General features: G+C 35.8%; 2 long non-coding RNA genes across 2 annotated transcripts; one reads left to right on the top strand and one right to left on the bottom strand.

Moving 5' to 3' along the window:
• Window positions 1-649: 649 nt before the first annotated feature.
• LOC127563995 (uncharacterized) lies at window positions 650-5995 on the top strand. The gene is made up of 2 exons (XR_007954165.1): window positions 650-2744; window positions 3788-5995. It is a non-coding gene; the product is annotated as an uncharacterized LOC127563995 (long non-coding RNA).
• LOC127563994 (uncharacterized) lies at window positions 3167-14886 on the bottom strand. The gene is made up of 2 exons (XR_007954164.1): window positions 7133-14886; window positions 3167-4875 (listed from the first exon to the last, which is right to left on the bottom strand). It is a non-coding gene; the product is annotated as an uncharacterized LOC127563994 (long non-coding RNA).
• Window positions 14887-15302: the final 416 nt, after the last annotated feature.

The following is a 15302-nucleotide window of genomic DNA, read 5'->3' as shown; positions in this document are numbered from 1 at the left end:
CCTCTGTAAAATGAGCTGGAGAAGAAAACGACTAACTAGTGCAGTATCTTTGCCAAGAAAACCTCAAATGGTTTCATAAAAGACACAATGAAATATCTGAATACCAAGAAATATGAGTTGGGAAGGAAACCTGTTTCCCTGAGTACTCTTAAAGGAATGGGTGAGTTCTTAAATGCAACAAATTAGGCTCTTCCTATCAAATACCAGTTATATAAAACTTCATCACAAATGGCAAACAGTAATTAAATTTGGTTATCTAAACAAAATAGCAAGAAAAAATAGTGGAAGTTCTGCAGATTATAAATTAGCAGAAAATACACAAGAATGAACAAAGTCTTTACGTGAAATTTTAGCCCAGACTATGAGAGAAGGCTTGTTCTCAACCAGAGAATCATTTAACAGTTTCTAGGGGAGATAAGCTGGAAATCACCTCCTGGGGGATTTCTTACCTTTCCGGTTTATTGCTGCCATTCAACCAATTAGGCAACATCATTATATTTATATATAGGGAAAGGTTTTTTCCTGAACTGGAATATATTGTCACAAACTCCCTTTGCAAGGTTCACAAGACTCAAAGAAGAAATTGTGTATTTACAGGCTAAAGCAAACAAATATTAATCCCAACAGAAATAACAGTATCTGCCAATGAAGAACCCATCCTGAAAGACATTATCTAGCTTTGGTGGCTTATACACAAAGCACCAGGTAGCACAACCAACTTTTGTACCTCTTTGCCCTCAGACTGCATCCCATTCATTCATACTCCTCAGCTCTTGAAAAAACCCTGCTGTTTGGTCTTCTCAGTATGAAATACCCCTTCCATAAGCGACCTTCTATTGACTTAATTGGAAGTGTCACAATAGGTGAAGCTCTTTGAGGAAATGAGAAAGCCCTTTCTATAGAGTGGTCTAGGCACAGAGTTTGTGTTCTGATTTCCAGGGTTTGAGAATGAAAGCTGGCCACAAAGAGAAAGTAGGTTTTTTTTCTTCAACAAACTATGTAAAGCATAATGTTCTAGCTTTGGGGATGATAGAGTCAAGAAGGGAGAGCTTGTATTAGTGGGAGTGGGCAGGAATACACAGTCTTGAAGATTTTTTTGTGAATTTATAAGATGGAAGAATAGGCGGAAGAGGTCTAGGATGAAGGGGAGTTTTTCATGATATCATGTGGGAATTTCAGAGGGCAAAGGACAATGGGAACTAAGTAGGGTGAAGGCTGAGCTGGAAAAAGATGAAAACAGAGGGAGTGTCAGCAATGGAAGGGGGAGTTTCGTCTCAGCAGATGGCAATTCTGAATCACAGGGATTATGGGGGATGGATATCTGACTTTGCTAGTTACAAGAAGAGGGAAGTAGCAGCTGTGTAGGGCTTTCTGGGCTCCTTTGAGGACAAAGGGAACATCTGTGCATGGATAGCACTATCAGCCATATCTCTGCATATACTGGGGAACGGTGTGGGAGGCAACAGAGGAATCTTGTTGGATGCCTGGATTAGGGAATGTCTGAGGTCTGAGCCTGAAGGGGCCTAACTAAGCTGATGCATGATCCAGTTTCTGCCTTAGTCAGAGGAAGTCTACTTTCCATAAGGTATCCAGCTCCCATCTGGACATGGCAATTGAAGACCTGGTCCAGGACAAGGTCTTGGTACTGGATTGATATGGAGGACTGAGGCATTATTGGGTTTTTAGACAGTTAAAGGAGGTGTAGACACCCACAAGAGTGGAATCCCAACCTCCTAGCTTCAGCGATGGTGAAGGAAGGAAAGAATAAGAGCTTTGGTATCAGCAATGGCCCCTAGTGACTCGGGCATCCATGGAGAGCTAGTGCATTGTTTCCTCAGATAATTTGGTGGCAGAAGCCAGAGAAGGTCCTATCCAGGTATCTATTGCTTAAGGAGCATCTTAGCTAAGAGTAGAGAAGTTAATCCACAGAAGGGTACTAGGAAATGCCATATTTTTAGGCATTCATGAAATGTGACGGGAATCATATTAATGGAACTGTGAGGCAAAATGGGTAAACAACAAAATACTTGTTTGGGAACAAGGTTACTGGAGGCATAGCCCCATTTCTGTTGAATCACTAAGCGGATTTAACCAACATAGTCTTTTATGCCTTGTCTTTCCATAGAAAATTCAGCTGTCTTCAGAAGTATGTATGAATTATTTAATATTTTTTTCCCTTGTTGTGCTTGAACATATGCATCCTTTATTTTCCTCTGTCCCACCACTGTCTGATGGCAGATTTTGTATGGCATTCTTAGTTAGGGGCTTCGCCATTTTTATGAATTTACCAGAAAGAGTTGCTGATGAAAGAAATATATTACCTATCTCATAAGAAAAGCATTGTTGTTAAACCTCAAAGCATTATATAAATGTTGTTATAAAGTTGTTATTATTATTATTACTGTCTCGTCTGAGCTCAGCAGCTTCAAAAACTATGTCTGAAGCCAAAGATGAGCAAAGAATAAGGTTAAAGATTCCTGGCCATTTTGTTCTTTTCATGTCGTTGACTTCTGACTTTATGCCTGCATCCAGAGTTAGCTTAGGGCTATCTCCACCCTTATTTGCTGATTTATGAAAAGAGCTTGTGTTTATCTGAACATATTTAAATATTTTTTATTAACTTCCTTGTATTTATTTCACATATACTGATGTGTGTATCTGATTCATCTGAGACAGAATATAACTTCCTTGAAAGAAAGGTATTCACTTTTATTTCTAGTGTCTAGCACAGTACTTGGCACAAGGTGGGTACTTAACAAAATGCTTTTTTATTGATTAATTGATTGGTGATCTGATAGTGTGGGGGACAAGTCTCTGTCTGTCTGTCTCTCTCTGTATCCTAAGGACTTCAGTTGATAACTGTAGACCTGGCTCTTTCTATTGACAATGCTCTTGCCTCCCCTCTCCTACTCTCAATACTATCCCATTCCTTCATTCTGATCTTTGAAGCTGATTCCTATCTCCCTCCCTATAGAGGGCCCTAAGCCCCACGGGGCTGGCCCTGCCCTTGGACTAGGCAGGGCCAAATAGAAGATGGTTTTGTATATCCCTGGTTTTAATGAAGGTATTTTATCTAAACTTTGCATCTCCCACATAGCCTAGCAATGTAATCTGTATACAATATATGTTTAATTTTATTTGTTAATTCATTCATTTAATTACCAAGTTTTTTAAAAATAAATTTATTTTATTTCTGCTTTATTTAATTATTTAATAGAGATCATTCCATATTTCTGTATAGTCTTGGTATTTGTTCTCCTTTAAAGAAATCCAGCACGCCATTACATTAATGCAGTATTATCTAAAAAAAGGTTACTTTTTAAAATAAGGACTTTAGCTAACACATGGAAAAGTAGGTGCTGGGCCTGGTTCTTTGGCATTAAATAAAAAATTAAAATTACATACAAAAAATTTTGTATTAAATTAAATGGCATTAAATAGCAAAAGCGCTTATTTAAAGTGTTGAAATAGAATAGAAAAATTAAATACAATCATTCTCTCATTATTGATATTAATCAGTTTTTAGTCATTATATAAGGACACATACAACTGAAGAGGAAAGTATATGAAATCTGTCTTTGGCATCCTTCTCCCACAATTTCAGGGGCACAGCAATTATGGAGGTATGACCTGAACATATCTCTACTCTCTTAGCCCCCCACTTTCAAAATTTGCCTCTAGTTAGCTTATAATTCCCTCAGGGCTGAGCTCAGCTGGAATGCACTCATAAACTAATGTATACTATGGTGCTAATGTCTGACAGTGACTCAATATTTTCTCTCTCAAGAGTATTTCTATTTCAACAAAGGATATAATACATCACCCGAAGGAATGACTCTCAGCGGAATTTCAAGAATACTTTTGGGACCTCTTGGATACTCTTCAAATCATATCACATTAGTCCTTACCTACTCCATTTATTCAAAAGGCTGACCCTGGTGTAATGTTAATATAATAATAAAACAGTAATTGTATTCTAAATGCTAAGAGGTATTGAGAATATGAGATCTTTCTTAAGTCCCAATAGCCCTTACTTCTAAATAAAACTTTCTAGAGTTTATTAATTGACTGCTAACTTTTTTTTTAGATAGCTCAGGTAAGTTTATTGATCCCTACTTTCTTTTTCAGTAGGAGCATCCTGCTCTGGTCTGTCACACAAAACATGTCCAGGTTCTTCTGAAGACAGTCCTATCCTAAAGAAACTGAGACCCTTGTGATACAAAAATAAAAACATATCTCTTTTATCATGAAATTGCAGTTCTGTAGACAATATTATGATGGCATCAAAAATGACAAATAATTACCTCTATTTGGAAATAAAGTGTCTGGAAAAAACAAGTTTTCAGGATTCTTTTTTTATATTTTTTGGAATGTTCTTCACTGGATACTGGAAAAGACTTTTAGAAGAGATATAATGCAGATGCCTAATATGGCATCAATTAGGATTAAATTAAGGAATTTAAATTAAAATTCAATTAAGGAATGGGAAGATTTATTCCAAACTGTTCAGCAATAGCCATTTACCAAAAGTATATAGATGTAGATCAGAAGATACATAATATTTTTTATCATGCAAAATAAAATACTACAACCAGATTCCTTCACATTGTTCACTATTTGCTCCAATTTTAAGAGAAAAACTTTTCTTTTTTTAAATAGTTTTTTTTTTGTAAAAGTTTTCAATAGTATTTTATTTTTCAAATACATGTAAAGATAGTTTTCAACATTCATTTTTGTAAGACTTTGGCTTCTAAATTTTTCTCCTTCTTTTACTCCTCCTTCCCCCAAGACAGCAAGCAGTCTGATATAGATTAAATATTGCAATTCTTTTAAACATATGTCCATATTTCTCATGTTGTCCAGGAAAAATCAACCCTAAAGGGAAAAAAACCATGAGAAAGAAAACAAGCAAAAAGTGAAAATACTATGTTTCAATCTCTGGATGCAGATGGCTTTTTCCATCATAAGTCTGTTAGAATTGTCTTGAATCAGCACATACCACTATAGAATTGAAAAAGCCAGAAAAGCCAAGTCCATTACAGTTGATCATCACATAATCTTCCTGTTACTGTGTATGTTTTCTTGGTTTGCTGAGTATCAATTCATGTAAGTCTTTCCAGGTTTTTCTGGGATCAGCCTGCTCATCATCTCTTATAGAACAATAATATTCCATAACATTGATATACCAGAATTTATTCAGCCATTCTCCAACTAATGGGCATCCACCAAGTTTCTAGTTCCTTAACAGTACAAAAAGAGCTGCTACAAACATTTTTGCACATATGGGTCCTTTTCCCTCTTTTATGAAGGAAAATGACTTTCTAATGAACTTTTTAGGTTCCCAAGTCTTAGAATTAATTACTCTTTCATTTCCTCACCATTTAAGGTCAATTAATAATAATCTATGGATAGCTTAAACACCTGAGAATTTAAAGTCAGTTTTCATGCCATTCTTTTACTACTTTCCCTCAATGACCCACAAAAATAGATTGAGCAATATAAATTAATTTTAACAGTTTAAACAAAATAACATTGAACAGCAAATTTGAGGCAAAAATATTTTAATCAAATATTCTTACTGCTGTCCCCTTTCTAGTAACATAGGTGGCAAACAATTCACTGTACTTGCAATTTAATATACTTTTTTTTTTTTTTGGCAGGTGATGCTTCCTTTTCAAGCTATGAATCTGGGTTCATTAAAAATTGATCCAGTCTTCCTTGCTGCCTTCCGGAGAAGGTGGTGCAATGGGTAGAACATTGGATCAGGAAACAGGAAGACCATTTCAAATCCAGTTTCACATACTAGCTGTATGAGTCCTCGGTGACTGAGGACATCACTGAACTTTTGACTGCCTCAGTTTCCTTAACTGTAAAATGGGAATCATTATAGCACCTGTCCCTGGGTTGTTGTGATGATCAAATGAGATATTATTTATAAAAGTATTTAGCACAGTACCTAGCACAGAATAGGTGCCTAATAAATACTTGTTCTTTCTTTCCTTTTTCTATTTCTTATTCAATCTCTTTTTTCCCCTCAAGTTGCCACTATGAATTTCAGCAAACCAATGAGTTGTGGTAAGCCAACTCTGAATTTTAGGGTGTCTTACTTGTCACACATTGACACAGTTTAATAAGCCAAATCAAAGATTTTTGAGAAGAGGGACCATTTTACCTTTTATTTCCAACAAAGTAGCACAGTTTTTGTTTGCAAATATTTAATTTTTCAAAACATATCTCAATCATGTTTTTTTATATAAGGCTTTTTCTTTTACATTGCTGAACCATTGTTAAATTATCTTCTTATAGTTATTCAATATATACTTGTTATTAATATCCACATATATTATATTCCTTTAGGAAAGTATAAATTCCTTGAGGGGTCAGTGTTTTTTTTTTCTTTGTAATCCCAGTATTTGTGAATTCTCTCTCCCCGATTTTTTTTGGTAATCCCGAGCATAGTACTTTAGTAGGGATTTTGTTGTTGTTTAACAGAATAAATTTTTTTTTCATTTTCTTCCATTCTGAGAATCAAATGGTTTCATGGAAAAGGGATTTTTAAAAAATCTGTTTGTTTCCTACAGTAGTATGTTTGTGCGTGTGTGTTTGTTTTTTGTTTTTTTTGTTTTTTGTCTGGATCTGTGATTTCACTGAATATATCTTCAGTTGTTCAGCAATTTCTAGTCAGAGAATTGCATTGGGGCACTGAGAGATGATTTGCCTAGAGACACACGGTCAGTTTCTGTCAGAGACGGGATGGGAACTAGGTGGTACTTCAGGTCCACTTTCTATATACATGCCCCATTATGCCTCTTGGGTGTTTTATATGGGGTCCTCATTTTTGCCCTGAAGAATAAAGAATTTATATGATCATTAATCATCAAATTGGGCGATTGCCAGAGTTGTAATTTCTGAGGATAGCAAAGTAATTATAATGGAAAAAGGGCAACTTTCCCCCAGATAACCTGGATGGTTACTCTAAACCTCAGTGGAAATACTGCTACATCTATTTGTTCACATACTTTTCTCCAGTTTGGCTAGATCTCACAGGCCTGATACCATGCGCTCCTCAAAGGAGGTATTCACCTATGTTGAATGAAACACAAAAATATTTCAGAGGAATACAGTCCCTTACCTTTGTAAACTCGGTTGACCAGATTCCAAAGTTGTGAACAAAGCAAGGCTTGAAATGCAAAAGGCAATCTTTCTGGTGTTTCTCTACCTTCTGGTTCACTGTTTCCTCTTTGAGACTTCCTATTTGATTTAACAGAGATAATTGGTCCTTAAAAATGACTAGGCCTTCTTGAGTCTGAGAAATGATGTAATTGCCCATTTCCCCTGTTTCTTATTCAAGTTTTCTTTAAGTTAGATTCAGGAGGATTGTGACTTAAATCTTCCAGGTGAGGTTCTATGTATGCCCCCTGGGAATAGGGCAGCTTGCAGAAAATGTATCTCATTTCTGAAAATCTTCAAAGATTAGCCAAAGAACTTTGTGAGAAGCAAAAAGCCATAAAAACAAACTATTTTTTGAGGCTCCCTGTCATGAAGGGGGTAACTTGAAAACAAACTATTAAATTTTCTTTCTTTCTTTCTTTTTTTTTTTAAAGTCCACTGAGCTCCAGGGAAGTAGGCTGACTCATAGGGCCTGAGCAACCATCAATCAGAAGCCTTCAGCTCATTCTCAAGTTCTGCTGTTGACTTTCTGCAGGCCCTAGGGGTAGGAAGCCTTGGAACCTCCCTCTATTTGTTAAGAGGAAAGAATGGCACACATCCACCTTACAATGATGGCATGAGGAGTTAAGGGTGAATTATGGTAGAAGGTTCTGAAAATACATAGTGTTCTATAACTGCACCAGGATAATAATACCTTTGTGTTGCCATGGTGTCTCATTGCCCTTATCTGTTATATTGGAATAATAACATTGACCCTCCTTGTCTGCATAGTGTCAAGACATAGCAATAATGATTAAAGCTCTATGGAAATATGAAGTGCTAAATAAACATTATAATAATAACCTAGAAATATGACAGTCACTGAAGTATTTAATTTAAGTAATGCTTTGTCATATTCTATTCACACTGTTTTTGATCCCACTGAATGATTTTAATCATAGCCTGACACCTACTAATAAAGGAAATGGGCCTGTAATTTGAGCAATGCAATCAGTCTAATTTTCCATTGTGTCTTAGGGCTATTTCTGTATTATATACTGGCAAAAGAAGCTCTCTTCCTCCTCCTTCTTCTAGGCTCCCTAGAAAGGTCAAACTCATTTGAAGACTGTCCTCTTGAACTTGAGCTTTTGAGGAATTTTGACACTATAAACTCCATGAAATTGTGAAGTTAAATTCAACGTTTGTCGATTAATGATCAAAATATCAAATATAATTTAACAACACAATTTGTCAATTGTGTCAGGTACTGGACTATAGAGATGCTAGGCTACAATGATATAAAATAACTCGGTCCCTGACCTCAAAAAACTTGTGGTCAAATAGAAGGAATGTATTATATGAATCTAATACAGTTAGTGCAGTGTAGGGGAAAGAATGTTCAATTTGGAATTGGAATCAGGAACTTTTGAGTCCAAATCTTGCCTCAGCTATAAATAAGTCACATAACCTCTGATAAAGAACAATAATCTTGTACCAACTATTCATAGGGTCACTGTGAAGTACTAAGTTATAAATATTAAAGGTACTCTCTATATATGATATTATAAATAGATATTTGTGACACAGTGAATAGAAAGCTGATTGTGTTCAAAGCAATTCCAACAGACTTAGGATGGAAAAGGCCATTTAGGGAGACTAAATGTGGATCCAAGCAGTGTTTTTCCCCTTTCTTTTGTTAGTTTGGTTGCTTTTTCTTTCTCATGTTTTTTCCCTTTTGGTTTGATTTTTCTTGTACAACAATGACAAATAGGGAAATATGTTTTAAAAAAGAAAAGAAAGTTGATCACTGAGAAGGAGAGACTCGGATTACCACTGGTTTGTGATCCTGGACATCTTCTACAAAAATAAACAAACAAAACCCCCCACCATTATTTTCTCTATAGCTTATATTTAATTTTTGGGGGAAAGTATAAATCTTTCTCCTCAATATAATTGAAGTTCATTGAGGGAAAAAGGACTGTTAAATTTTTGTCTCTTATCTCTAGCACCTAGAACAGTGTCTGGTATACAATAGGTGCATAAAAATGACCTTATTTATTTGATTTAACTTAACTTTGAAATCCCTCATGAAATTCTTGTACAACACAACAAGAGAAGGAAGTTTCCAGACTGAGAAATCCCTGTTGTTATCCAGTCATTCGTCAGTCACGTCCAACTCCTCATGATTCCATTTGAGGTTTTCTTGGCAAAGATACTGTAATGGTTTGCCATGTCCTTCTCCACGTCATTTTATAGATAGGGCAAACAGGGTGAAATAACTTGCCCAGGGTCACACAGCTAGGAAGTGTTTGAGACTGGATTTGAACTCAGGAAGATGAGTCTTCATGGCGTTAGATCTGGAACATTATCCTCTTCAACACTTAATCTAGACGAACTATAATACAAGATAAAGGTAAAGGACACATCCAAACAAGTATTCTAGGAAAATTTGGAGAGAACACTGGGGAAGAAAGGGAGGAATGTGAGGAGGCTTCAAGAAAACAGGAACTATTAAATATCATAAATATGCTCTCACAGAAAAGGTAGAAAAGATTGTGGATCCCTTTTTTCCAGAAGAGTCCCCTAAAGCATCGATCATTATTCTGTTGTGTAGCCACACTGGTTACTTGGTGATGTGACACACATTTTTGGGTGTGATTCTTTTTTCTTTTTCTTTTTTTTTTTTTTTTTAAGTTTAATTCTCATTGAAAATGAATTCTTTCTCATCAACCCAATAGTTAAACTTATGTGCTTCGACAAAAATGTTCTGGAACAAAAAACTTTTTTACTTGAAGAATGCAGATTGCAGATCATAGAAGCAAATGCAACCTTATTTTTCTTGATTAAAAACACCCTCATTTTACTTCCGGGAATTTCAAAATGATCATCTGGTAGTCCGCCCTGTTTTTCCAGCAGATGGCAATAACCCATAATGGGTGAGCAGGATGAATGGAATGTACATAACACTGTGTAGGGTGTGAACCTTAATAGGGCTGTGAGCTTGCAGTGCAGCATTATGGGGGGGCAGGGAAGATGAGTCCCAAGAGAAGAGAATAAATAATAGATGGCAAAATCTGGCAGGCTAGGAACTAACTCCAACTCCAGAAATTAGGGAACATAATTCATTTTTACAGATTGGAGCAAATTTGAAGTAAAGAATAAAAAAAATTGTATAATCAATTTGTTGAAGTGGGTAGAAACAGGCTGCTTTCTGTTTTCATAATCATAAACTGTGGAACAGCTGATGTTCAAAAAGAAAAGCTGTTGATATTCTTGTGGAATGAGTCAAATTCATCAGCAAAAAGCCATCTTATGTTGATAAGAAGAGCCAGAAGGTTAAAAGAGATCTCCTTAGCAACAGAGAAAAAAAGAACCTTTCAACAACTGATAAAACCTGCAGGATTTTTTTTCCCCATTCCATTCTAGGATGAATTGGCAGGAATTCTATAAGGAAACTTTTCAATTTTCCTTCCCAAATTTTCCATTTTCATTTGTATGTGGCAACTTTAATTAAAAGTGTCTGTTTGCTTTTGGTTTTAGTGGTATCAAATGATTTTAGCTCAATACTATACTATCTTGCACAAATAACTCATTATAATTGTAGCCTTTGGCCCATATGACTGCAGAAAAGCAATTCTGGATCCAAACTCAATCTTGTAGGCTTTTTAATGATTAATGCGTATTAAAATAATACTTATTAGAATACATATTAAAATATGGCTCACACATGTCTTTATTCAGAAGTCCTTCTTAGAATACCAGAATCTAGCTCATTTCTAGCTCTTCTGTAGGGGTATTAATTCCCTATCAGAAATAAATTCTGATGATTTGAACACAAAGTATAATAAAAAGAGTTACAAATATTTGCATTTAAGTCTAGTTGGCAAAGGAATAATGCTGGTTCCCTTTTTCTCCCATGTTAAATACCACCCCTATCTACCTACCCACGTTCACTCCTTCCCCGCCTCCCACCCCCCTCTCCCCGCCACTGTCCCCAAGAAGGGACATCCCAGGAACATCAGTGGAATTAGAAATCTCATCTCATGGCCTGCTCCTCTGAACTGTTAGTTCATTCCTTGCTTGCTCTCCCTCTCATTCACCACTGTGCATCCTTCTCAGGACTTAGCTCCTCTAGCACCTGCATGTTGCATAGTACTGACAGATGGAGGATTAGGACTTCCATATTCTGTTTGGCTTAGGGGATCCTCAATCCTAAGAAAGCCTACTTGGCTGATTCCACATTTCTGGTTGAGATGACCCCAGAAACCTCTACCTTCCCTGAGTCGTCATTAAGCACCTACTATGTGCCAAGCACTGTGTTGAGAGCAGAGTGTGGCTAGCCTTCCATCCAGTCACCCTTGATGTTTTGGGACTATGATTTTTGTGGAAAAATGAACCCTCCATCTTGGTGCATGTGAGAATCATATATTCCAAGGTAAAATTTTAGCATAAGTATATTGATCCATGATTATTTTGAAAGACTAATGGTGAAAAATGCTATCCATACCCAGAGAAGAAAGTGATTGTATCTGAATACAGATTGAATCATATTCTCTCCCTTTTTTTAAACTTTATTTTACTTGAGATTTTTTTTTAAATTTTAAATTAGATGGGAGACCTATGTTTTCTTTCATGACTTTTGAAATGTATAACTTTGCATGTGCTTTCTTAATGGGAACTGGGAATGAAGATAAGAGAGAGAATCTGGAACTCAGAAGTTAAAAAAAACAAAAAAAAAATTTGTTTTAAATGTAATTGGGGAAAATATTAAATCAATAAGAATTAAGGAATAAAAATATTTTTTGAAGTACATTTTAAAAAGTCTACACGTGTTTTTTAATAACTAAAGTTCTCTTTCTTCCTATTTGCTCTTTACTCTTAGAGTTACTTCTGTGGGGTAAGGAAAACCTTGGGTTTAAATTGAGCCCTAGACATTCATCAGTTGTGACCCTGGGCAAGTCACTTAACTTCAATTTGCCTCAATTTCTTCAACTATAAAATGGTTTTAAATAATGAATGGCATCTATCTCAGGGTTGTTGTGAAGGTCAAATGAGATATTTGTAAAATACCTGACATATAAGAAGTGCTATATACATTCTTATTTTCTTCTTTCTTCATTCTAGAAAAGTCCATGCTGCCCTATTTTTTTTTTTTTTTTTTTTTTTGGCTGAGACGATGAGGGTTAAGTGACTTGCTCAGGGTCACACAGCTTGGAAGTGTTAAGTGTCTGAGCCCACCATGTTGCTATTCTTAAATAAGGTAAGGACTAAAAACAGGAAAAGGCTCAAATACAATTTCTTCTGTAACATTTTCTAATAATCTAAAATAAGTACAAAAGCAATCCTAACCAGATTTTGAAAAATAGTATTGTTCTCATATTGAGAGTTCTGATTTTTTTCCTCAAAAATCAAAAAGCTTCATCATCATCATCATCATCTTCTTCTTCTTCTCCTCCTTTAAAACAGGAATTAATGATAGCATACTTTTAAAATATATTTAAGGAAAAAGCCTTGCAACTTCTTAGGGACTTCTTTGTATAGATCTTTAGGTCTATACAAGTATCAGGGTATCAGGGGAGTGCAGAAAGAGCAAATGTTCTTTCACAAATAAATATGATCTACAAAACAAAGAAACCAGATGCAGCTGTGAAGGGTCCTTGAACTTGGGACCCTTGGACTATTCCAAGGACTATTCCAAGGAAGTCTTGAGATTCCTGGACTATTTGTTTTTTAAAAGGCTCTAAAGGAAATATCATAGGGATCTACTGAGAGAATGGTTATCTTCTGATCCCACTAATGCCTTTATGCAATACTCTTGAATTCTTCTATTTTCAGCCATCCCAGGCACATGGACTTTAAATAGAACAAACAGAACTGATTAAAAAAAAAAGAAGTGAAGAGAACAGGCAAAATATGTGAAATGATTTCTAATTCTTTCTAAAGTTGAACATTGCTTATCACATATGAAATCCTAAATAATTTTATTTTACCATTTTTTTTCCCCTTTCATGAAAAGGTCCTGGCTTTTTCTTAAGGATTAAATCATTTTTATGATCGACTTTTCAATCTCAGGAGCCCCTTTCCTGGTGTCCCCAACTGCCAATATGTTCTCCTCTCAGATTGATTTAATTTATTCTGTATTTATCTTGCATGTTCATATTGCCTTCCCCCACCAGACTGTACATTCCCTGAGAGTAGGAACTGGCTTTCATTTTGGGTTTTGGCTTTTCTTTGCATCCTCCATTCTTAGCACAGCGTTTGGCCACAGTGAGTAAGCACATAAATGCTTGTTGACTATGCTATTGTTCAATAATTTTCGATTCATGTCTGACTCTCTGTGAACCCATCGGGGTTTTCTTGGCAGAGATACAAGAAAAGTTTGCTATTTTGTTCTTCAGCTCATTTTACAGATATGGAAACTCAGGCAAACAAGGTTAAGTGACTTGTTCAGGATCATACAACTAGTATGGGAGGCTGCATTTGAACTAAATTTTCCTGGATCCAGATGCCCTGACTAAAAAGGATGAGAAATCCTGTATTTTCTTACGCAGAAGATAAGCTGTGATCATTCTGCCATTGCTCAGTTTTACTTACTTTATATTGGGGAATTGAAGGAAGTCTAAGTGTATAAAATTTCATAATTTGTCCCTACTAAAGAGTTTCCCCTAAAAGCAGACTCTTCTACTTTCCAGTTCCCTTTTTCTCCTCCTTCTTTAGTGTATAGTTAAAACTATCCTAGCTACAAGATGGGAACAGAAATAGATGATGCTGAGCTTTGAAGTGAAACCAGTCAGCAGAATCATTCAGAGACTCTTCATCACGGAGGAATATTATGAACCAAGCTCAAATAATGTGGCTCAAGAAAACTAAAGACCAGAGCTTGCTTTACACTTGGAAACCGGAACTTTGACTAAGATTCAAACGCTGATTCTGACACTAACTCCCTTTATTTTCTTTAGTCAACTGAGTAGCCTCCCTAAGCTTCCCTATCTGCAAATGGAGAGATAATAATCCCTACTCTCTAAACTCAAAGGATGTTGAAAAGATTATTTTGCATGAGCAATATATTTTGAAGATGAAAGATAGTGTTATATTATGGTAAATGTTCTTGTTTACTAAATCAATAATAGGAACCTATCTCTTTCTTTCTTGATCAAATATCTTGAGGGCATTTGAATATGTGGATTCCTGCTGAAAAGAACTAAATAATTAAAAATCCCCAACACATTAATAGATACTATCCTGATTTCATACTTTCTATTTTTGTTTCTTTAAACATTTATTAAAAAAAAAAAAACACCACAAAACTTGATCATGATTTCTTCTGTGTAGGGTAATCTTAGTAAGGTATTTCTTCTCCCAGTGCTGATAGATCTTTTCTTTGCACTATTTAGTCTTAAGGAATTGTCTTGGGTGATGAGGAGTGAGGAGATGTGATTTATCCAAGGTTACACAATAAATACAGGTCAGAAACAGGAGTTGAACTGAGGTTGTCCTGATCTCAATGCTGTACTGTCTCTGTCAGAGGCAGTCAGGCGGCACACTGGGTAGAACGCTGGGCCTGGAGTCAAGAAGACTCATCTTCCTGAGTCCACATCTGGCTTCAGACACTCACTAGCTGTGTGACCCTGGGCAAGTCACAACCCAGTTTACCTCAGTTTCCTCATCTATAAAATCAGTTGGAGAGGGAAATGGTAACCCATTCCAATGTCTTTGCCAAGAAACCCCAAATGGGATCTTGAAGAGTTGTACATGACGGAAAAACTACTTGAATTGATTTATCTCCTTCATCTTTGCTATATAAATCTAAAATCACTTGTTATTCAAACAGAAGAAATTTGAAATGGGAGAAAAAAGGCAAGTCCATTTCCTGAGATTAGAAAGTGAGTTCAGATCTATATAAAATAGATTTTTGGAAGTAGAAAGCAATTTAATACATTTAATCATTCTAATCAAAATCTCTCTTTTGTCCTATTTATAATTTGCAGATAAGTTAGGAAGATCTCTTTTATGATGGAGATTCAATGACTACAGTAAACTTAAGGATGAAAGATCATTGATTTAGAGCTAGGAGGAAATAGGAGGTCATCTAGTCTAGCCCCTTCAGCTTACATATGACGAAATTGAAGTTCAGAGAAGTTTAGGACTTGTCT

The sequence above is a fragment of the Antechinus flavipes genome, chromosome 5 (genome assembly GCF_016432865.1).
Source record: "Antechinus flavipes isolate AdamAnt ecotype Samford, QLD, Australia chromosome 5, AdamAnt_v2, whole genome shotgun sequence".
NCBI lineage: Eukaryota > Metazoa > Chordata > Mammalia > Dasyuromorphia > Dasyuridae > Antechinus > Antechinus flavipes.
The sequence above is the reverse complement of the archived record's forward strand: the minus strand, read 5'-3'. Positions and strand labels throughout refer to the sequence as shown.